The sequence below is a fragment of the Erinaceus europaeus genome, chromosome 4, assembly GCF_950295315.1.
Source record: "Erinaceus europaeus chromosome 4, mEriEur2.1, whole genome shotgun sequence".
Lineage (NCBI taxonomy): Eukaryota > Metazoa > Chordata > Mammalia > Eulipotyphla > Erinaceidae > Erinaceus > Erinaceus europaeus.
The window spans coordinates 73,427,370-73,453,114 of record NC_080165.1 but is presented as its reverse complement, the minus strand read 5'-3'; the positions used below and the strand labels follow the sequence as shown (position 1 = coordinate 73,453,114).

The window sequence follows — 25,745 nt, the reverse complement described above, 5'->3', positions numbered from 1 at the left end:
AGACTACAGTGCACTTTTGCTTTCAGGTATATATTTTGCCCTCAATTATGGATACATGTGAATATATGCCCTATCTCATGGGACCTGGTCTAATCTGGGTTTGGGAGCTTTGTTAGGAATTGAACCAGCCAAGGTCTTACTCTTGAACAATAATCCTGAGCTGACTTTCAGCCCAATTTTTTAAAAATTTTATTGTACTATTTTTTTTTTTTTTAGAGAGAGAGGGAGAAATAGAAACTAAACTACTACACCACTAATCATGGGAGTTTTCCTAATACTGTCTTTGGTATTTTATGTGGAGCTACAGCTCCAACCCAGGACATTCTATAGCATGTGCTCTATCTATCAAACTCTACCCTACACACCCTACCCCTGAGTTAACTGGTTGAAAAGGGAGATATTTGTGACAAAGCAAAACAAGATTCATTTAGGAAAAATGTTTCAGATTCTGTTCACCTTAAGGATATATAACAGGGATGACTTTAAAAAAAAAACAATCTTTTTATTTATTCCCTTTTGTTACCCTTGTTTTATTGTTTAGTTATTATTGTTGTTGTTATTGATGTCGTTGTTGTTGGTTAGGACAGAGAGAAATGGAGAGAGGAGGAGAAGACAGAGGGGGAGAGAAAGATAGACACCTGCAGACCTGCTTCACTGCCTGTGAAGTGACTCCCCTGCAGGTGGGGAGCCGGGGGCTTGAACCGGGATGCTTCACACTGGTCCTTGTGCTTTACATCATGTGCACTTAACCCACTGTGCTACTACCTGACTCCCAGGGGTGACTTTCATACAGTTCTCTTTGGATCACTCCAGGTAGCTTCTTTTCCCCCCGGCCCCCCACACCATCCCACATCCCTAGTCCCCATAGACTTAATGTTTTTGGAGCAGTAAGAGTATGCAATTCCTGTCAGAAAATATTTTACAGGGATTATAAGTCAGTCATTCTTTATAAAGGACAAACCTTCCTCTTTAATTTGTTGAATTTTACCTATGCTCAAAATTAGCACTGCCTTAATAATCAGTACCTTTAATCTTGCAGTGATTTTTGTGAATATCTAAAGGCTAGCTATTAATGTGAATGAAGCATAATTCAAGCTGGTTATTTAAGGGCAGTTCAACTTTGTTCAGCATGTACCTACCATATAATATAAGCAATAAGCAATTTCTCCATCTCAGGCATGATAGTTAATTATAAATGTCAAAATAGTAGCTGCCTTGGTTATTTTGCTCCCAAATTATTTGAGTTTTCTGATGGAATATTTGGAAGCCAAAGTTGTGATTCATTCTTTGCTTTGAATCTCTCAAATGTAAAAATGTCTTTCCAGATTTTTAAATAACTTAAATCTATTTATATATTATGAAAGAGAAAAATGAGAAGGAAAGGGCTAGAGAGAGAAAGAGAAAAGACCAGAGCATTGCTTGATCCTACTTTAAGTGGTTCTGGGAATTGAACCCGGGACCTCTGGGGCCTCAGGTATATAAGTTGGTGCTCTAACATGGCGAGCTATTTCCCTGTCCTGACTCAAGTTTATTAATTATAGGATGTTGTGAACTGACAGGCACAAATTTTTTTCCAGTGTTAGACACATGGAAGTTGGTTATTTTGTAACAAGTTTTAATGTTATAGTAGAAGAACACAATGTATTTTAAAATATTTTAATACTCATTTTGAAATATTTAGTTGCTTATGTTTTATGAGAGAAAGAGAGAGAGACAGAGGGAGAGAGAGAGAGAGAGAGAGAACCGGAGCACATTTTCTTAGCTCTCCCATCCAATATTACTGAGGGGTTGAACCTGAGATTTTAGGTATGCTAGTCTTGAGCTCTAACATGGACTATTTCCCTGACCCAACCACCATTTTCCCTCCTTAATTTTCTTCAAGCACAAGCCTCTATAAAGTTCATTGCATAAAATAAATGATGCCTATGAGGAGGATGAATACCAGATGAGCACACTCAAAGGCATCATTTACTTATGCATTGCATTTTATGAAGGCTTGTACTTGAAGAAAATTAAGCAAAAAAAAAAATGTTGATTGCTTGGACAGAAACAGTAAAACTTGGAATGTTTTTTTTTTTTTTATTGAACCAAAATGAAGGACTGTGGGTGAGGAAAAAAAGAGAGAGCCTTGGAAGCTTTAGGGTCCTGGAGTATGATGGTAAAAAGATCCAAGTTGAAAGGGGTTGTGTTTTGCTGACACCTCTCACAGAGAGATGAGAGATTTTACCCATGCATCAACAACTGTGCTGTAATCCATTAAGCCCCCCAATTAAAAATTTATTCATGTTTACCCTTTAATCATTACTTCAATTAGTTAGTCAATTTTATTATAATTAAAATGAGTTTGGAGAGGAAGTAGAGTTTATTTTCATTTTTACAGTTTGTCTTATTTTTGAAAATCTACCCAATGACACGTTTAGTCTATAAAATAGATTTTGGGTCTTGAGTGATTCAGCATTGCTTAAGAATGCTTAAATGTATACCGTGTAAATATTTTTAAAAATAAAGGTCCTTGAAAAACGTATGAATAGGTATGGAATTATTTACGTTATGAAAGTCACCCCTTTTGTGTGCTTACACTCTGTGTGAGCATGGAAAACAAGCTGGCATTCACCTCCCCCTTCAAGGCACACAGTTTTTTGTTTTTTGTTTTGTTTTTTTGCTACACTGTACTGGGAAGTCATACTTACACTGGTTTCAGAAAAGTGGAGTCTTCTGACCTCCATTAAGATGTTAGCCTTTTTTTTTTTTTAAGTCTTTTCTCTAGTACCAATGCCACATTTTTATAACAAAACAGAGCTTACTACAGTGACATCTTCAGCTCCACATCTTTAACGGAAGAGTTGTTAGAGAATTTGAGCAAAGAAAATCTAAAACTTGCATTTTTTTAAAAAAAATTATTACCTTTATTTATAGGGTGGAGACAGAAATAGGAGGAGAGGGAGTCGGGCGGTGGCTCAGTGGGTTAAGTGCAAGTGGCGCAAAGCGCAGGGACCGGCGTAAGAATCCCGGTTCGAGCCCCCGGCTCCCCACCTGCAGGGGAGTCGCTTCACGTGCGGTGAAGCAGGTCTGCAGGTGTCTATTTTTCTCTCCCCTCTCTCTCTGTCTTCCCCTCCTCTCCCCATTTCTCTCTATCCTATCCAACAACAAAGCAACGTCAACAATGGCAATAATAACCTCAACGAGGCTGCAACAACTAGGGCAACAAAAGGGGAAAAAATGGCCTCCAGGAGCTGTGGATTCATGGTGCAGGCACCGAGCCCAGCAATAACCCTGGAGGAAAAAAAAATTTAGAAATAGGAGGAGAAGGGAGTCATAGAATGTAAGAGAGACACCTGCAACACTGCTTCACCACTAACAAAATTTTTCTTGTGCGGGTGGGGACTTGGGGCTTGAACCTGTGTCCTTGTGCATTGTAATATGTGCTCAACAAGGTGCACCACCACCCAGCCCCTTTAAAAAGCTATTAAAGTGAACATATAAGTGGATATGTTCAAACTGAATAAATAGTACATTCAAAATATAGTTTTGGTAACTGAATTTATTTCACTACTCAAAGTCAATATTGCATATAGTTACAATTTGTGTTTTTTATACATCATAGGTCAAAACTTTAGTCTATAAACCATTCATCAGTTGGGCCACATGCACTGTTAAATCCCCAAAACATCACAGGATTTCATCAATGTTCACCAAAGTCTTCTGCCTTTTCATCTTCCATATAATTTTTAGGATTATTCTGCTCCATTTGCTTAGGTTATACATGGTTATGCAATTTACCTTAGTCAATGAAATATGATAAGAAATGACTTTTAATAATTCTGAGTTCAAACACTTAAGAAGTAGTGTTACACTTGTCACCTCTTCCTTTGCCTTCTCTGGAAATCCATGATGATACTAATTTTAGAACCTTCTGGAATGAGAATAACATAGAGCAGAGACTTCTTCTACCTGAGACAAACTTGTAGTCAATGGGAAATAAACATTTGTTATTTAAAAACCCTAAGATTTAGGAACTGTTTGCCTCACAATATAATATAATGGGTTTTGAATGATGCAGCAAGGTAAATAACATTAAGATTTTTTTTTTCTCTCGGAATTAGCCAAAGGAGATACTCTTAAATGTGATTATTGCAACATGGCTTGGTAGGTGCTAGCTAGAGATGTCAAAGCCCACAGAAGCACAGAACATAGAACTTTTGTATAAGTTAGGAAAGAAAAATAATTACATGAAAGCTATAATTTGACCTAAAGAAAACTTTAATTATCCTCAGGTAGAAAAAACTAGAGATGTATTTAATGTTACGAGCAGCATGAGGCACAGTAGATTTGTACAAAGTAAGAAAGCCCTAACATATGAAATACATTAGTTGTATCTGCTTCAGTCATCTAGATGATGTCTATAATTCTTCAGTGTAGTGTAGTTAAGTGGTAGAAAGCATGACTTTTTGTGTAAGATTGTCTGAGTTTGAACCCTGACTTGGGAATTATGTCATCACGGATTTTCAACACAGCTTTATTTAAAAAAAATTATTTATTTTCCTTTTTGTTGCCCTTATTTTTATTGTTGTAGTAGTTATTGTTGTTGCTGTTGTTGATGTCATCGTTGTTAGATATGACAGAGAGAAATGTAGAGAGTAGGGGAAGACAGAGAGGGGGAGACAAAGATAGACACCTACAGACCTGCTTCACTGCCTGTGAAGCCACTCCCCTCTAGGTGGGGAGCCCGGGCTCCAACCAGGATCCTTACTCAGGTTCTTGTGCTTTGCGCCAAGTGCCCTTAACCCACTGCACTACCGCCCAGAGCAGCTTTTAAAAACATTGAGTTCAGGAGTCAGGCTGTAGCCCAGCAGGTTAAACACAGGTTCCAGTTCCAGCCCCTGGCTCCCCAACTGCAGGGGAGTCTCTTCACAAGCGGTGAAGTTGGTCTGCAGGTGTCTATCTTTCTCTCCCCATTCTCTGTCTTCCCCTCTTCTCTCCATTTCTCTCTGTCCTATCCAATGACGACACCAATAACAACAATAATAATAACTACAACAATAAAACAAGGGCAACAAAAGGGAATAAATAAATATTAAAAAACATATTTCTCTCCTTTGTAAGTTGAAGACAAGAAGGATCCCATGAAGATGAAATGTCATATTACTGACACACTTAACAAATTGCTTGACTCACATGTAAGTGTGCAAAATGAGAGTTTTGAAATCATTGCTAACAATATGTGGGTTATACAAATTTAATGGATGAAGATGAGGAATGGTTTTGTAGAAGATTCAGATAGTGAAACTAAGGGAAAACTAGGAAAGAACATTTTCTCTTTAAAGTGACCTGGGAACTCTGCTAGGCTGTCAGAGCAGGGATGCCTTGGGGATGTGGAAAGATGCTGGAATGCTGACATTGAAAATCCATATTTCCTTATACTTTTAGGCTTTGTACATAATTAGAAAATTATAAGTCTATTCACCCAACCTATATAAAGAGTGGGAAATTAGAAGCAAAATCAATTAGTAGGGCCTTGATTATATCCATCTTATGGTCCCTGGTGACATACCTTGCCCCTTAATGATTAGACAAGATCATTTCAAACTGCTGAAGGCAGTTTTGTCCTGTGGAAATATGTCCTCCTAAGTACTCATGGGTGTGTTTTATGTCTTCCAATGTAATATCTTAATGCAGATTCAGAATCGTTGTAAAATAGGAATAGGAAAATGAACATGATTTATAGCTTTGATCTCTGTAAGCTGTATCAGGATATAAACTTCTTTGGGTATCTCACTTCTAAAAGCTAGTGACATAACAAATACCAAAATAAAAGGAAGTGGGGAAGTGGTGTGGAAGTAAAAGAGTGAATACTTTAAAATGTTTAATAGGTCAGAGTGGAGAAAACTTCCAGGGCAGAGAAGTGAACCTACTGATGTAAACTGTTTATGAAGGCTTATTAACATTCTGACTTGTTTCTCATATTTTTTTCTATTGACATCGTCCCATTACCACTGCCTTTCCCCCTCTAAAATTAGTTTTCTTTCCTTAATATGAATCGTGGTTATCTCTTAGGATAAAGGTGCATTGAGATAAGTTAATGATATTCAGCTCACTCTCTAGGATTCTTGAGGCCAAGTTTTCAATGAGGAAGAAAGTCACAGTAGATGCACCTGCTCTTCTGTTGAAACTATCAAGTTGTAGCTCTTATAAGAACCCAGGAACTACAAGCTCACCCTCCCCCTTCCCTCCCTCTCCCCCTCCTTCTCCCCCTCCTCCTTCATTTGCCGCCAGTTTTATTGCTGGGGCTCCGTGCCTGCACCACAAATCCCCTATTTGTTGCCTTGTTGTTTATCGTTGCTGTGGTTATTATTGTTGTTATTGATGTCGTTGCTGTTGGATAGAACAGAGAGAAATGGAGAGAGGAGGGGAAGACAAAGAGGGGGAGAGAAAGGTAGACACTTGTTGGCCTGCTTCACCTCTAGTGAAGCGAACCGAGATTGAGCCAGTCCTTGAGCTTCGTGCCATGTGAGCTTAACCTGCTGCGCTACCCCCACTCATACTTCTTTTTAATCAAAGGTAGTGGTGGTGAAGGAACAAGAACTCAATTTGAAGACATGCACTTCTTACAGTATTGCTTTTGAAAGCACATACTACTTATGTCTATAAAAGATACAGGTCTAAACAGGTTTGGAGTATAATGATGACTAGCTTTAAAAAGGGTATTTTTAAGTAAAAGATGTGAATTTCATGACTATTTTTATTTTAAGATTTATTCAAAAATAATTTTAAAATCTTTAGTATTAGATGCAGCTTTTAGAGATTGTAACTAATACTCAGATTCTCAGGAAATAAGTGGCATTTGCTTTATCAAGGGATATGGCATAAGTCATATTTTCATCTCTGTAAAATATACACCATATCATTCAAAATACTAGCTTTAGGATTTTTGAGCCATATGGGTTAGTACAATTCTTTAAATTTTTAAAATTAAATTTATTCATTGAATAGAACTGGAAATTAAGAGAGTATGGGAAGATAGGGAGAGACACCTATAGCATTACTTCACTACTCTCAAAGCTTCCCCCTATAAATGGAGGCTGGGGAAGCTGGACCAAGGTCGTTACTCATTGTAATATGAGTGCTTAGCCAGATTCACCATTTCCTGGTCTTACATTATTTAATTAGAGACAGAGAGGCAATGATAGAGAGTAAGAGGTACCACAGCACTGAAGCTTCCTTAAGTGAGAGCTGGATTCAAACCTGGGTGGTGCATGTGGTGATTCTGCACACTGTCCAAGTGAACTATTTCATTGATCTCCCCAGTACAATTGTTAACTAATATTTTGCGTGAAATATTGGAAGCAGATTTAACTTTTGGGTGGCATACATAATTTATAACAAGTAATGTTATTATAGTGTTACTGGGGGTAGAACCTGGGACATCAGAATCTTAGTCATGAAAATCCTTTGCCTATTCTGCCTCACCTCTTATTTTACTTAGCAAACTCACCTCCAGTTTCATCCATTTTGTTCCAAACAATACAATTTTGTATTTTTAATTGTAGAATAATATTCCTTAACATTTTTATCTAAAATCTAAAAATTCATCTTTAGCCAGTCATTTGTTATTGGACATTTAGATTGTTGTCATATTTTAGTTATTGTGAATTTTGCATCTCTGAATACAAGAATACATGTGTACTATTAAATTAGTGTTTTCATGGCCCTTAGATATGTGTTGAAGAGTAGTGTTACTGCACCATAAGATATTTCTATTTTATTTAACGACTCTTTTTTTAAAATTTTTTATTTAAGAAAGGATTAATGAACAAAAAAATAAGGTAGGAGGGGTACAACTCCACACAGTTCCCACCACCCAATCTCTATAACCCACCCCCTCCCATGATAGCTTTCCCATTCTCTAGTCCTCTGGGAGCATGGACCCAGGGTCGTTGAGGGTTGCAGAAGGTAGAAGGTCTGGCTTCTGTAATTGCTTCCCCGCTGAACATGGGCGTTGACTGGTCGGTCCATACTCCCAGTCTGCCTCTCTCTTTCCCTAGTAAGGTGTGTCTCTGGGGAAGCTGAGCTCCAGGACACATTGGTGGGGTCTTCAATCCAGGGAAGCCTGGCCAGCATCCTGGTGGCATCTGGAACCTGGTGATTGAAAAGAGAGTTAACATACGAAGCCAAACAATTTGTTGAGCAATCATGGATCCCAAGGTTGGAATAGTGGAGAGGAAGTGTTAGGGAGGTACTCACTGAAAACTCTAGTGTACTACTGCTTTCAGGTATATATTTTGCAGTAGTTTATGGATACGTGTGCACATAAGCTCTCTCTCACAGAAACTGGTGTATATCTAGGTTATGGGACTTTGTTAGAAAGTGAACTACCTGAGATGAAATTCGACTCTTAATACTGTTTTCCATAGGATAACATTAGTTAGCATTCCCACTATGTTTAAAAGAGTTTATAACAGGTAATGTTGTAAACAGGTAGTTCTATGGTTGGTTCTTTATCTGAAACCTCTTTGAAAGTACAAATAATAATTCATCTTAATGGAAAATATTCCTATACAAAACCGATTTCTATTTTTTTCTACAACTTTATTGAGGTATAATTTGTATCATGTTGAGTGAGATAAACCAAAAAGAGAAAGGCAAATGCTGGATGACCTCACTTATAGGTGGAACTTAAGAAGTAAGTTCAGAAAAGGAAAATCTTTGACTGGGTGTGGTGTATTTCACCAAAACAAAGAGCTCTGGGGAAGAAGGGGAAGGAGGAGTAGAAAGGATATTGGGTCACAGTGCATGCTAGTGGAAATGAACATAAGTTGGGAATGACAAGAGTTTTGCATGTTATCTATCCTGGGGAGTAGAATAGTTGTACTCGTGTGTTAACAACTTCACTGTAAAGCATTAACCACCCCACCCAATAAAATGGCTAAGCAAAAGAATATAAAATATTCACAAAACAAGTTCCTTAGCTTAACAAGGCATAAATAAGTAAATTGTTTACTTTTAAAAGTCTGTAGTTTGACTTCCACTGTCATTTACTGGAATTGTTTTCTGAAACACATTGTATTGTATAATATATGCATAAAAGATGTTCTGTCCTTAAAATATGAGAATTTTTCCTTCTTTAGTTATCAGTTATTTTTCTTACTACTTTTACTTTTTCTAAAATATAGTTTTAAAAATATTTTATTTGGGAGTCGGGCTGTAGCACAGCAGGTTAAGCGCAGGTGGCGCAAAGCACAAAGACCGGCATAAGGATCCCGGTTCGAACCCCGTCTCCCCACCTGCAGGGGAGTCGCTTCACAGGTGGTGAAGCAGGTCTGCAGGTGTCTATCTTTCTCTCCTCCTCTCTGTCTCCCCCTCCTCTCTCCATTTCTCTCTGTCCTAGCCAACAATGACAACAACAATAATAACTACAACAATAAAAAACAACAAGGGCAACAAAAGGGAATAAATAAATAAATAAAATAAATATTTAAAAAAATATATTTTATTTATTTATTTTGTATAGAGATGAGAAACTAAGAGGGGAGGGGTAATAATAGGAAGAGGGAAAAAAGACACCTCAATTCCTTTAGTTTAAATTTTCTTAATTTATTTAACTATGAAATCATTCAGTTTTTGTATTAATTCCTATTGAATGTTTCCATGTAAAGCACTTTTTGTTATTTAACTATGAAATTACTCAGTTTTTGTATTAATTCCTATTGAATGTTTCCATGTAAAGCACTTTTTGAAATGCCTTTTTGTATAATACTTCAACTTTATAGAGAGGTCATTGTAGGAATTAACAGTATATCTACTAGTGCTAAATATGTTGTATAGGAAATATGAGTTTCCAGGGAGTCGGGCGTAGCGCAGTGGGTTAATCGCAAGTGGTGCAAAGCACAAGGACCAGCATAAGGAAATGTGAGTTTCCCAACTTAAAAAAAATGACTCTCAATGTTTTTCTAAAAAAGGTAAGACTTTAAACTTTATTTTTCTTTTTATGATTATGTTTTGCTTCCTTCAAAGAGAATTTAATGTAAATATTAGTAAATATAAATTTAAATATATAACCAATTAAAATGAATTACTAAGCATGCTTACTTTACCAACAGAATTCTAATGATAAACTGCATTTTTTCTTTGAGCTTCCTTGGAGCTCTTACCAAAGAAAATTTAAAATTAGTTCTAATAGACAGGGATGCCATTTCTCCTGGTTAATTTTTATTAGTAATTTAATATTGATTTACAAAATTATGAGATAACAGGGATATAATTCCACCACCTGAGTTCTATGTCGCCATTGCCTCCATTAAAAACTGTAGTAGTTCTCCCAAGATCGCAAATATGGGTTCACTCTTATTTTATAGCTATCTATAATTATATACAGTTGACCATTTTTTCTGTAGTTCTGCCTTTTTTTTAATGGAATGAAGGTAAAATTTTATACAAAGGACTCAACTTATAGAATATACAGAATCATAGTGGTTTTTTTTTTTTTTCTAGTAAAGGCAGAAACCATCTTATATCAACCTTTCATAAAAACTGAAGGTGTGACATTATAGTGTAATACAAAGCTATTTTATGAGGCGTCATGATAATATGGTCCAGGTTATGGGGACTCCTTGTAGATTAACTACCTCTAAGCAAAGAAATTAGAATATCCAGCAGAGTGGATCAGTGGCTCATTCTTTTTCACAAGTTCCCAAGTACTTGTGTTGGCATGTTATTCACATAAGCTAGTCATATGAAATTCCATGGACTCACCCTCTCTGTAGTCTATAACTCAATGATTTTTTTCTTTTAAAAATCTTTATTTGGGAGGGAAGTTGTAGAGATAGTTCATCAGGTAGGGCACGTGTTTTGCCAAGTCATGGTCTGGGTTTGAGCCCCATCATCAAATAGAAGGTGCTTTGGCACTGGAGGAAGTTTCGGTTCTGTTCATTTCTGTTTCCCTCGCTGCATCCCTCTATCTGAATGAAAAATCACCCCAAAGTGGTGAAATCATGCATGCACAAGCCCAGAGCTTGACAAAATATATTACACACAAGCATGTGCAAATGCACACTCACAAGAGTACACACACACACACACACACACACACACACACACACATTCTTTTAGGGGATACAAAGGTGATTCAGTGGTATAGTGGGAGCCTATATGCATGAGGGCCTGAGTTTGAACCTTGGTATCACATGAATCCAACCAAAACAAAATGAGTAGAATTCCATGGCAAGTATAGCAGTATTTTCTACTTTTTCTTTCTTCTCTCTTTTCACTTTCTTCTTTCTCACTCTTTCACTTAAAATGAAATAAGTAATTGAGCCATTACAATGACTCAATATAGAATACATTTGTGAAACCCAGAGTGTAACCTTTAATTTGTAATCTTAAGAAATAAAATTAAAGCTGTTATAGATTATTTTAATGTATGAAAAGGCTTGAAAATCACTCATAGATAATTTTTCCTGAATATCACTTCTTTCTGTGGACCTGACTATTGGAGAGATTTGTGGAATTTGAATTTGTGTTCCTTTTTTTGGACCAAGAGTGAAAATGTTGCACAAATATGGTAGTAAACTATTTTGGGAAGAGTGTAGAACTATTACTAGTCATTTACTTTGCATAAATTGTCACTTAAAGGATTGTGGCTTTTGTCTTTTTATTTTATATTTTAATCATTTTTATTGGGGGGGTAATGATGCATCATTGATACATAGGTACAATTTCTCATCTTCCTGTGATATTTCTCTGTAGAACACTCTCACACACAACCTAGGTCCTTTTACATAATTATGCACCAGGACTTCTAGGTTCTCTTCAGCCCCTTCTTCCCTCTCCTTACCAGATCCCTTTTCTTTGATGTAATACACCATGCCCAGTCCAAGTTCCACTTTGTGTTCTCTCTCCTTGTACCTATTTCTTAAGTCCCAGCTATAAATGAGATCATTTAGTGTTTGTCCTTCTCTTTTTGGCTTGTCTCAATGTAACATGATACCTCACATTTCATTCAAGAAGGCACAAAAGAGATGACTTCATCATTTTTAACAGCTGGATAGTATTTCCTTATATACTCAAAATTATTTTAGCCACTCATCTATTGATGGACATCTAGGTTGTATCCAAGTGTTAGCTAGTACAGATTGTGCTGCTGTGAACACAGATGTATATAGATCTTTTCTGATAAGTGTTTTTGTTTCCTTTGAACAAATCCCCAGGAGAGAAATAGCTAGGTCATAGGGTAAGGTTCATTTCTAAGGGGTTGGGTGGCATTTCTAGTGTTCTGAGAAATCTCCAAACTGTTTTCCACAAGAGTTGGATGGATTTACAGGGAATCAGCTTTTAAGAGAGGTATTAACCAAAAGAAGTGCTACTAGAATTAGCAAATCTCTTGAGTCACTTGACTAATGAGCAGTAACAAAGTAGTAACAAAGAGAAGTATAGAGAGCATGAAGGAAATATAGGAACATTGAATTTAAGGAACAGATTTGGGAGGCTGGATGGTGGCATACCCCGTAGAACACAACATTACCTTGATTAAGCGCCTGGTTTCAAACATTAGATCCCTACCTGCAGGGGGAGGGATAATAGGACGAGCTTTATAAATGGTGAAGCAGTACTTACAGGGGTTTCTCTTTTTCTCTCCCCATCTATTCCCTTTTCTCTCTCAGTTTCTCTCTGTCTCTATCAAAAATAAAATAAAAAAATAAGTGTTTAAAAGAAATGTCCTTTTTAAAAGCATGTGAGCATGTCTGTTGCAACTTTTCAGTAGCTGAGCTAATATGTGTGGAAGTTGTATGTGACAGATTTCAATAAAAATTTAAAATGTTAGAAACTTTTGACAGTAAAACCAACTTAATCTCAGGGGTGTGGGCGATAATGAATTCTCTGTAGCTTTGGATTTGCCTATAGCAGACATATAAATGTCATGTAAGTAACATAGGTGGAAGGAATGAATGAGTTCATTGAACTTTGGATTTGTAATGTTTTTCTATATACATAGATTTTAAAATAAGAAATGTATAACATATATTCTAGAAGTAACTAGCTGAGATGAAGGAAATGATACCAAACAACTGGGTGAATATTTGTAATATATCATCAAATAGTTCAATTTATATTGTGACCTCTGGGAATACTGAGTGCTATAACAATGTAAAAACAAAGTAGAGGCATAATATATCAGAATTTTATTTTAAAAATAAATATACTTTAACATTTTGAGGGAGAAGAGACAGATCTTATTACACTATTAATATAGATGCCTTTACTTAACCTTGTTGTTTTCAGCTATATTTGAAGAAAATAACATTTTATATTGAGAAAAGTGATATTTTAAGCAATTTTAAATGAGTAGTATCTCAAGTACATCAAATAAAATGTTATATTGATAATATTTCATAATAATTTCCATAATAATATTATGGAAATAATTTTTGATAACTTAAACAGAATCAACTTTGCAGTTACTATGTCAAGAAATTATTATATAACCTACATACCATGTCAAATTGCTGTAGGAATCAAATCGGTTAATTCATAAATGTGTTATTGTGTTATTACTAAGAATGGAGAATATTTACCCTTCTTATGGTAAGTAAATATCAGTAGTTTCCTAAATATGTATTACTAAATACATCAGTTTGCATAAGCATGCTGAAAAGAAACTTCTTATAAAATTTATTGCTTTCACTCAAAAAACAAAAAAAATTGCATAGAATATAGTCATAACTAGGTGTTAAAGGATTCATTGGAATCTCAACTTACTCGGTCTCATTTTACTAATAGCAATTTAAGCTATGAAGCATTGTGAGGATAGTGTATATTCCTTACATGGTACTTTAATAGTTCCCATACAATATAATTTTGATTGGCTCCAGTTTCTCTCTGAATTTCTTTCTTCTTCTTTTTCTTCTTCTTATCCTTCTCCTTCTTCTTCTTTTTTTAAACTGTTGTGTATATTTATTGGATAAAAGCAGCCAGAAGGGCAGGGGTAGATAGCATAATGGTTATGTAAAGAGACTCTGATGCCTGAGGCTCCAAAGTCCCAGGCTCAGTCTACTGCACCACCAAAACCCAGAGTTGAGCAGTGGTCTGGTTTGTCAGTGTTTCCTTTTCATAAATAAAAATTGTAAAAAAAAAAAAAAAAAGAAGAAGCCAGAAATCGAGAGGAATTGGGGGATAGAGAGGGAGAGACAGAGAGACACCTGCAACTCTGCTTCACCACTTGTGAAGCTTTCCTACTGCAAGTTGGGACTGGGGACTTGAACCCGGGTCCTTGCTCATTGTAACATATGCGCTCAACCAGGTGTGCCACCACCCAGCCCCTCTCTTTGAATTTCTTATTTATTTATTTCTTTCCTTTTGTTGCCCTTTTTTTTTTATTGTTGTTGTTATTGATGTCATCATTGTTGGATAGAACAGAGAGAAATGGAGAGAGGAGGGGAAGATGGAGAGAGGGAGAGAAAGACACCTGAAGACCTATTTCACCGCCTGTGAAGCAACCCCCCTCCAGGTGGGGAGGTGGGGGCTCGAACCAGAAGCCTTATACTGGTCCTTGTGCTTTGTACTACCTGCGCTTAACCCGCTGTGCTACCACCAACTCCCTCTCTCTCTGAATTTCTAAGTAAATGAGTCAACTGAGAAAGTAGTTAACATTAACTGAAAATAATGCCTGATATATTTCATTAGTGCTTTCCCATGTTTTACTTACACAGCTTATTTGTTATATATAAAATTCACTTAAATTCCATCAAGCAACTGTTACAGACTTCATAGTAGTAATTTAATTAGCTATTGGCTTCTCCATGAAGAAGAATGAACACTTTGTGAAGAGAAGCACATTTAGGTGCATTTGGTACCATGGCATCATAACTCTGATTTTGTGTCACAAATAGTAAAAAAAATAAATCCTTTGTTATTAAAAAACATTGGCAGTATTCGTTACAAATATCACTTATTAAGTCTTTTTACCAAATTGTATTCTTTATCCTGAATATTTTGACTATAGACAACCATTTCCCTCCAAATATTACTTTTTTCTTTCTTTCCTTTTTTCTTTCTGTCTTTCTTCCTTTGTTTGCTTTGCCTTCTTGCTTATTACTGGGGCTTGGTGCCTGCACTATGAATCCATTGCGCCTGAAGGCCATTTTTCCATTTTTGTTGCCCTTGTTGTTATTGTTATTGTTGTCATTGCTGTTGTTGTATAGGACAGAGAGAAATAGAGAGTGGGGGGGAAGATAGAGAGGAGGAGAGAAAAAGAGACATCTACAGACCTGCTTCAACCACTTGTGAAGTGACCCCACTACAGAGCTGGGGTTGCTCTGCGCCATGTGCACTTAACCTGCTGCGCTACCTTCAGTCCACCACAACCCCCAATTATTCTTATACACCACTGAAATATGGTGAAATGTAAGGAATTTAGATTTTGAGAAATTCAACTCCAATGTGTTTATTTTGCTAAAACCTGAACAGTAGTGAACTGCTTTATCAGTTTAAAACCGAGTACTTCACAGGTATAGAGTTGTTCTTTTTTTTTTTTTTTCCAAGTAACAAATAGCACTTCTAAGGAGATAAGTTTGTAACTTTGATAGTACCAATATAATATTTGATATAAGATGGGATCACATAACTAAGTAAATGTGGGATTATTAACACAGTGCTTGGACTACTATGGGTCCTCAAATATCGTAAAGTGTTAATTGTTCTATTATAAAAGTTATTTTTGTTATATTGTGCTTATATAGATATATTAATATTTCTTTAGATTTTTCTTGCTGATTTTTACTAAGACAGTTTTTTAAAAAATTTTTGTTAATATTTATTTATTCCCTTTTGTTGCCCTTGTTGTTTTATTGTTGTAGTTATTATTGTGGTTGTTCCTGATGTCGCCCTTTGTTGGACAGGACAGAGAGAAGTGGAGAGAGGAGGGGAAGACAGAGAGGGGGAGAGAAAGACAAAAAGATCCTGTGAACCAGGATCTTTAAGCTGGTCCTTGCGCTTTGCACCACATATGCTTAACCTGCTGCACTACCGCCGGACTCCCTTCCTTAAGACAGTTTTTTTTTTTTTACTTTTCCTTTACAATGTTAATTTTCCTGTTTAATTTGGTATTATTGCTTACTAAACAGTTTCTGCCATCTTGCCTATTTATGTGAGTGATTATTAAGTTAAAGAGATCACTTAGTAGGTTTAGAACAGGGATAGAACTTTAAATGATTAGTTCAGTTTGATGATTGAGGAGTGAAAGTTAACTGTGAGGCACATTGAGAACTAATGAAACTGATGTACTGAAAACTATAAGTAGTTTTATCTTTGAGGTAACCTTATATCAATTCCAAGATTATCTCTGATATCATTCTCACTCCTTTGCAGACCTTTTTTTTTTTTCCAAGGAAAATGTGCAGGTATGATTTTTACACTAAATGGGAGCAAATGGTGATGTGTTCTGCACAGAAGTACTGACATGGGTGCCAAAGCAGGCTGATGTATTTCTTCTTTTCTCCAAACTATGCTTCTTCCTTTGCAAAAATAACCATTTAGTTTTCTTGACATACATACATACATTCATTCATATTCTCTCTCTCTCTCTCCCCTCTCCTCTCCCCCCTCCTCTCTCTCTCTCCCTCTCTCCTTCTCTCCCTCTCTCCTTCTCTCCCTTTCTCCCTCTCTCCCTCTTTCCTTCTTTCCCTCCATGGCTATGGCTGGAGCTTGGTGCCAGCACTATGAATTCACTGTTCTTGGCAACCATTTTTTCCCTTTTTTCCCCCTCTTCCCATTTTACTAGATAGAACAGAGAGAAATTGAGAAAGGTGGGGAGTGCAGACCTGCTTCACCACTTATTGTCGGTTGTCATTCCCAGGTGAGTTTTTGTTATTGTAGTAGTTGTTGTTGTTTTAATACCTAAATTTTAAGGTTTTTGAACAGGCTTCAGTTGTGTTTACCTAAATAATGTGACGAGACCTTATCTATCATTGGTATTTGGGTTAGTGATGAACAAATGTAGTGTTAGAATCAGGGCAGAGCTGCTCTACCCAGGTTATGAATGTAGATGAACTGAGCTCTAGGAAGTAAAAAAAGAGATCCCTGTACTCTTTCATTCAGTCAACAAGAACATTTTTTTTCTAATATTAATATAGAGTACCTTCCACTCATAAAATATTTAATTGGTGGAATAAATCATAACCCTAGGAGCTGAGTTAGAAAATTTAGAAGTAGAGAGATAATTTTCACAATCCAAAATCTATTCAGGATGAATCCTATAGTGCATTAAACTGAAAGAGTCTTTTCAATCAAAAATGGAAATGTCATTTATGATCAACAGTAATGAAATATTTTGTGGACTCCTTGCCTATCTATTTGTTACTGCGTTATCCGCAGCACCTTTGCCTTCTCTCTAAGCTCCTCCACTTCATCTTCTCCCTTGTATCTTTTATTTTCCCTAATATTTAATTTATTTATTCAACAGAGACAAATGGAAACCGAGAGGGATGAGGATGGTACAGATATCCCCAGACCAGCTTTACTGCTCATGAAGCTTTCCCCCTACATGTAGGAGGTACAGATATCCCCAGAACAGCTTACCTGCTTTACTGCTCATGAAACTTCCCCCTAAGGGTAGTAACTGAGGGGTTTGAATCCAAATACTAGAACATTGTAACATATCCACTCAACTGGTTACACCACCACTTAGTCCCTTCTCTCCTTGTAACTTAACCTACTCCTTTCCTAAAACTGTTCCCTCGCCTAAAAATGTTGAATAACTATCTTCATAACACCTTTTTTTTTCAGATAAATTTCTGTATATATTTGCAATCGTCTGCTTTATATAAAAGCACATGTCACACCTTTTCCCAACAAGCCCTGGCAATTCTAGGCGAGCCTGTCTCTAAATACTCTTAGAGAGTTCAAAACATGATCCCAGGCCTTATCTTACTAGATTAGTCTCTGCTGTCTTGACTATATGGGTCTGTTCTTTCTTCTGGAAATTTCTTCTTAGTGTATCAGGTTTTTTTTTTTCTTTCTTTTTTTCTTCCAAGGAAAAACTTAAAGTTTTCTCTTGCAGATTTAGCAGCAGGGAATTTCTTTTGCTCTTTATTTTTCTAAAGTTGTGCTGTGTTTTACAAGCAGCAGGTGGCTTTTGGAAAATGTGAATAGTTTAGTAAGTAAAAAATGTAAATGAGAAGCCTGTGGTAACTCAGCCATAGCCTCAAGATTTTCATTCTTACACATCTAAAGATGTCAGTCTTTTTTCATAAACATGTCATTACTTTCTTTTCAAAAATGTAAAAGTGATGCTGTGTGGCATATGGTAGCCAATTCAATGGTATATCTAATATTTCTAGAATTAGTGAATGTAAAAAAGAAAAATCATTGTGTTAATATAAATAGTAACTTAGATTAAAAAATTCTAGTAGGTCATATTGCTGAAATGTTGCCAACACCAGAACTTTGTGCCATGAAGCCTACTAGCATTTTGGACTTAAAAGAGATGATAAACAAGATCGGTTTTAGTAACCTATAAGACTGAGACTTTACCTTCACAGTTCTTATTTTCTTTCTTTTCAGTCATTGACAAATTTGGTTTTCCATGTTTTAAATCATCTGTTAATCTCTGTAGTGAATCTTTATCTTATCATCTTAATTGCAAAACTCTATACTTTTATGTGTGATATTATGAACAACTTCCTGAGCTCTTCAAAGAGAGGTTCAGTAACCCTTATTGTGAAAGATGATTGACTGGATTCTTTATACTCGTAAATAAGAACTTACTTCACCTGTTGTCCACTATTTTTTAAATAAAATAAAATTACTCTATAAATGCTGAGAGTTCCTTTTCTGCACATTGTAGTTATAAAGCCCTGTTGATTTGTGATTTTTTACATCTGGCTTTTCACTTCACCAGCTATTCATTTCTGGTATAGAATTGTCAGAGATATTATATATATATATATATATATATATGCCTATAAAATTTATTTTTAGGTCTAGCATAGAAGCTCAGTGCATAATGTACCTGCTTTTTTTTTGTGTGTGTGCGTGACTCAATTATTAGTATGGCTCCCACTGCACTGGGGATGCTTCAGTGTTGTGCTGTCTTCCACTCTCTCCTTCTATTTCTTTCTACCAGAAAAAAAAAAGTCATCCCAGAACAGTGAAACAGGGAATATATATATTTCTTTATTTTAATGAGAAAATGAGAGATACAGAGAGAAAGACCAGAGATAGCTCTAGTCTGTTTAGCTCTGGCTTATGGTTGTGCTGGGGATTGAACTGGGACCTTGTAGCCTCAGTCATTGAAATCTCTTGCATAATCATTATGCTGTTTCCCCAGTCCCCAGTGTAGAGTTTTCACTTTATCATCTTTATTTAATGGGTGACAGTCATTATAGTAATTTGTTCACTGTAGAATTGACATGAATATGCATTTTTTAAAACTCATTTTCAAAAATGTTTCCTCAGCTTTTTCTCATTTAGTGTTTGTGAGTGGAAATGAGATCACTTTTGAATACTTTCTATGAATAATATACTTCAAGAAATGTTTATCAATTATATTATATTTGGTTTGAAAATGTTTTAAATATTTTTTTACTGGCCTGGGGAGACAGCATAATGGTTATACAAAATTCCTTTTGTGCCTGAGACCCCAAAGTTCTCAGTTTCAATCCCCAATACTGTAAGCAAGAGCTGACCATTACTTTGGTGATAAAAAAAAAGATTATATAGATACAGACACTGATAGCTACCTATCATGACTGGCTAGCTGTAATATTTGGGAAATGTAGTCGAGGTATTATTTGAATACTTTCAACAGTGTGTCTTACCATAAAATCATGGACATTAAACATATTTGAGGAGACTGAACTTTGTAATTCCATCACTGATAGGAAAAAATATATATATTATATTCGAAGTTGAATGCATATTAGCATCAACATTTTTTTTTAATTACCAGAGGGTTTCACTGCTCTGGGATGACTTTTTCTGATAGCAAGACCTAGAGAGAGAGAGAGAGAGAGAGAGAGATTGAGAGAGAAGAAGAAAAAGAAGAAGGAGGAGGAGGAGGAGGAGAAGGAGAAGAAGGAGAAGAGGAAGAAAAAGAAGAAGGAGAAGGAGAAGAAGAAGAAGAAGAAGAGGAAGAGAAAGAGGAAGAGGAGGAAGAAGAAGGAGGAGGAGGAGGAGCAGGGGAAGGAGGAAGAGGAGGAGGAGGGGAAGGAGGAGGGGAAGGAGGAAGAGGAGGAGGAGGGGAAGGAGGAGGAGGGGAAGGAGGAAGAGGAGGAGAAGAGGAAGGAGGAAGAGGGGGAGAAGGGGAAGGAGGAAGAGGGGGAGGAGGGGAAGGAGGAAGAGGAGGAGGAGGGGAAGGAGGAAGAGGAGGAGAAGAGGAAGGAGGAAGAGGGGGAGAAGGGGAAGGAGGAAGAGGGGGAGGAGGGGAAGGAGGAAGAGGAGGAGGAGGGGAAGGAGGAAGAGGGGGAGGAGGGGAAGGAGGAAGAGGAGGAGGAGGGGAAGGAGGAAGAGGGGGAGGAGGGGAAGGAGGAAGAGGAGGAGAAGGGGAAGGAGGAAGAGGGGGAGGAGGGGAAGGAGGAAGAGGAGGAGAAGGGGAAGGAGGAAGAAGGGGAGGAGGGGAAGGAGGAAGAGGAGGAGAAGGGGAAGGAGGAAGAGGGGGAGGAGGGGAAGGAGGAAGAGGGGGAGGAGGGGAAGGAGGAAGAGGAGGAGGAGGGGAAGGAGGAAGAGGGGGAGGAGGGGAAGGAGGAAGAGGGGGAGGAGAGGAAGGAGGAAGAGAAGGAAGAGGAAGGGGAGGAGGAGGAGAAACCACAGCATTGAAGCATCCCCAGTGGAGTAGGATCCATACTAAAAATTGAGTCATGCACAAAACAAAGCATGTGAACTATCCAGTGAGCTTCTATGCCAGAGACTGAAAATTAATTTTCGTAGGTCAACAGTTTCTTCATCTGTCAAATGGGATGACTATGTCTTCTTACACAACAGTGTGAAGAATGAGTCATGATGTGTATGTTCTGGTATACAGTAGGTGGTAAATAAAAAAGTTTTTATTTCCCTATTCTTTTAAGAAATATCATAAGAAAAGGAATACTTTCCTCTCATAACTATTAAGAAATAACCTCATATAAGATCTATTGTTAACAATCCTATTTGACAAAATATTAACACACTTGAAATAAATAGTATCTAATTGGTTCTAGTAAATGATTTAACTTTAATGAGTCTTTTCCACTAAATAAATCATATGCTGATATATACTGCTTTTAGTTAAAAAATGAAACTTAAACTCTATAAAACCAAATTTAGTCATTATTCATATAAAACTTGGTCATAAATTATCTTATATTGTAAATATTTTATAGAACTCTAACATAATCTCACAAGTAATGTTATCTAAGATCTATTCTAAATCACTAATTTAGCAAACTAAATTATTCAGCCTTTAAAGTTTTTTGGCAGTTTTATCTTATTCATTTGTTTAGCAAACATACAGTGAATGACTTTTATGTCAAGCATTGTTGTAGGCTCTTGACATATTTCAGTGAATCAAAGAAACATGGATTTATCCTCATGAGAAGCTCAGTTTTTCTTAATAGAAAAAGGCAATAAAAGGTAGTAGAGGGGAGTCTGGCAGTAGAGCAGCGGGTTAAGTGCATGTGGTGTGATGCGCAAGGACTGGGGGTAAGGATCCCAGTTCGAGCCCTAGCTCCCCCACCTGCAGGGTAGTGATAAATTTGGTAATAAAAGAAAAAGAAAAAAATTTTCATCTTCTCAGTATATTTTAATTGTTTCTAATATCTTTTATGACAAATGTAGACTAATACAATAATATTTAGAGACCACAACCAAATATATCCTTCCCACAGCATTGTTCAGATTTATTTATTTATTTATTTTTCTGTTCATGAAAGGACCAATTTCTGTCAGATTCAAAGTCCAAAAGATTGAATAGAATTGTCAATGTATAATCTATTTGGTAGCTTCATTGCATTAAAAAAAAAAACAAAAAAACAGCCATGGCATTAGTCATGGAAGATAAAAAGCAAATCATAAGGGGGTTAGGCAGTAGCTCAGCTGGTTAAGCACAAGTGATTTGAAGCTCAAGGACCAGCTTAAGGATCCTGGTTCAAGGCCCCTCCCGCTCCCCGCCTGCAGGGGAGTTGCTTCAGAGTCTTTTCAGAGATGGTGAAGCAGGTCTGCAGGTGTCTCTCTCTTTTTCTCCCCCTCTCTGTCTTCCTCTCCTCTCTCTATTTCTCTCTGTCCTATCCAACGACGACATCAATAACAACAATAAAAACAACAAGGGCAACAAAAGGGAAAAGTAAAATAAATAATTTTTAAAAATCTTAAATCAAGATAAAGTTTTATAAAATAGTGTTATTTTTTTCCTCAAAGGTTGGGGTGAGGTGGGAATGAGGATAATGGTGCTGGCATCAAAATGGAAACTCAAAAGATAGAAAGTAATTATGCAAATTATGTTTTTTGAAAGCTTTTAGAATTTTTGATTCATATACTCTTAAGTATCTGGGAGCACATTTGGTTCCTGTTTTGGGAGATGAAAGCTTTACCATGCCTCAAAGACAGGCTTTTGGCAATTCAAGTTTCTCCCATGTGTACATGTACAGAAGAGAAGAGGCTGAGTGGGCAGTTGGCAGCCATTCATAGTTTTGATTGCAGTCATTCATAAAACTCAGCAGCACTAAGGGCGGAGTCAGGAGGAACTTTCCCAGAGGTGGCAGCACAATGTCTCATTTGCATAAATCTTCAGTTTAATTGATGAAGGAATGCTTTCAGGCAGTTTGCAGACTGTTAAGAGTTATTTTTTAAATCTTTTAAAATTTATTATTGTATATAGATAAACATTGAGAGGGGGAGGCAGGTAGAGAGAGAAAGAGACAGAGAGACACCTGCAGCCCTGCTTCACCACTCCTGAAGCTTTCCCCCTGGAGGTGGGGACCGACCGGGAGCTTGAACCCAGGTCTTTGCATACTGTATTGTGTGCACTTAACTTAGTGCACCCAACTGCCTGGCCTCAGGAGTTCTTACCTGATAAATCCTTAATTGATGAAATGCTTTGCAAAGAGTGAGAGGTCAAAACTTCTGACCTCTGCATTCATCTCAAAGTAATTCTGGGAAATCAGCTTGGTGGCAGCTACTGGTCTTCTTGTCTATGAGTGAAGGAATAATTTATGTGTAGAGAAAGATCTTTAAGAGCTGTAAGATACTGAAATATTATCTCCTGTATTTCTTGAAAGTCCGAGGGGACTGTGTTGTAATATAGTGCATGGAAGATAAAGTGCTGAGGGTAAACAATTACCACAGATCAGTTTATCCCTTGCTATTGCAACATAGCAGACACAACATATCAATTACATTGGGTTGTTAGAAAAGTTATGGTGTATTTTTCTATTTTTCCATGCAATGATGTGTCATGACTTTTCTAGCATCCCAACAACATTAAGGAAATATTAACATATGTAGGGTAACAGATATTTTATGAATTTACAATACTTTTTTTAAAATTTTATTGAGAGAGATACAGACAGAGGGAGAGTGAAAGACCAGAGCCCTGCTCAGCTCTGGCTTATGGTGGTGCAGAGGAGGCAACCCATGGCCTCAGATCATCAGGTATAAAAGTCTTTTACATAATTATTATTCTGCCCTCCCAGCCCCATAATATACTTTTATGCAGCTTGTCTGAATGTTGACTTTCTTTTTTTATATCAAAAAAAAAATAAGCTGATAAGAAGTCAAATTAGGAACTGTATGAATTCATATGACTCTAACTTGAGCCCTTTTAAATTCATTGAATAGTTACCAATCTGCAGCTTGTCCCACACCTACCCCATCAATTACAGATTTAGTACCTGGCAGACTACTTTAGTTCTGTGATTATGATTTATGCTAGTATCAAAGAAATACTTACTTTTCCTGTATTTATTTTATTTTTTAATAGTGTAGGAGAATGAACTCAAGGGCTTGTGTGTATGCAATACGGCTAACAGTGTCTACCCACTTATTTAATTATATTTTTAAGGGCAAGAAAAATGACAGAGGGACAGTCAGACAGAGAGGAGAGGCATCGCAGTACCACTTCACCATACATGGAACCTCTCCCTGGGGTCATCTAAGGTATTCCCTCATGATGGTGCAACTTGAACCCAGTACCTCATGCACAATAGTGCATGTGCACCACTGAACAAGTCTTCTGTTCCTTGTTTTCTTATTTTTCAGGACAATTACAGTAAATATATTTAAGTTCTAAATGTATTGTTTTAATATTAATGGTTATTTACATTGTCCAATAAAACCTTTAGTTCAGAAATTCAAATAAATTTTCCAGAAGAAGTACTTGAGTATAGTTTTTTTTACTTGTTATGATTTTAGAACAATTACATTGGCACTTGTGACCATACAAAAGATTTTACTTCAGAAAAAAAAAAGTTTTATTGAGAAAACTACCCTTAGTGCTTGCTGTCATTCCACATTGTTAGAAAAGACTCATTTAAAACACAATTAGGAAATTCTTTAACAGATTTCTTTTATTTCAAAGCTCTGTATAAATACTTGAAGCATTAAAGGAAAGAAAGAAGTGGATTTTAGATAAAAGATTGAATACTGTGTCACATAGATTTTTATCAAATTATTTTCTAATATGGTGATATTTCCAGTTTTGCCACAAACCAGTGCATATAGATTAAACATGATGCATGTACTATTTTTAGTTGAGAATTTTTATTGCTAAGAAATTTGACTTCCTGGGCATTGTACTTTGTGTAGATTAAAATTTTAGAGCTCAGAAATCCTAGTGTATAAAGTATTGCTAACCACTACCTTCTTGATATTAACTAAACCCTCCATGAAACTGGAACAAAAACAGAGACTTGTGGTTCCTATGCCTCTTTTTTATAGAAATTCTTGACCCACCTAGACAAATGCCACATTTCCTAACTTATTCCATGAGGGAAGTTTTGGGGGGATTTGAAATGGCGCTACTTTTTTTTCTTGTCACATTACATATTAATTTCTAAGTCTTACTTACTTTGTTTGGAATGAGCAGTATGTGTGTTTGCACGTTTTTGTGCGTTGTGTCCATGTTTTCCTGTATAATTTCTTTCAGAAGTGGAGAATTTTGCCATGCAGCTTTCAATTCTGGGAAAGCAGATGATCTGACACTGCTTCATCAGTGATCCACTTCTTTTTAACATGACTGGCCTTAAATGTTAGCAATATAATCCAGAAACCTCCCATGAAATTTAAGAACCATGTTCATGTCTAAGGATCCTAGGTCTTTACAAGTGTTTCCATTTATCAAAATCTAAGATGTTATTATCAACTTTGTAACCAAAAAATTCCCTATTTAGTATAGTTTCTGTTATAAAATATTTGAGTTATTCAAGTATTGCTATAGATTGGGATATTTTCTGATTTCTGCCTGCAAATTGTTCCAGTGCTCTGGAAATTCTGTGACATGAGGACAAGGCTATCTTTTTCTCCTGATTTTTTTTTTTCGAGTTTTGCTATAAAAATCCACTGTCTGCTTTTATTCTGTGGTGGAAGATTTAAGGCAAAAAGAGGTTTTACCTCCCCCCCCATTTTAGAGGTATCAGACATATTTTTATGTGAACATTTCTTTCTTACTCTTTCTATTAGTTTGAAGGGTATTTTGAACATTGGGGATATAATGAGGCATGTTAGATCTCTTTTTATATAAAGGGAAAGATTTGTGTGATGATGATTGACATGAGACAAGAATTTGC

The 25,745-nt window shown here is 36.5% G+C and overlaps 1 protein-coding gene across 15 annotated transcripts in view; it reads left to right on the top strand.

Annotated features, from left to right (window-relative positions):
- The window catches only part of RIMS1 (regulating synaptic membrane exocytosis 1), a 557,900-nt gene that overhangs the window by 70,590 nt on the left and 461,565 nt on the right, over positions 1–25,745 (top strand). The gene's annotated exons all lie outside the window — the stretch shown is intronic.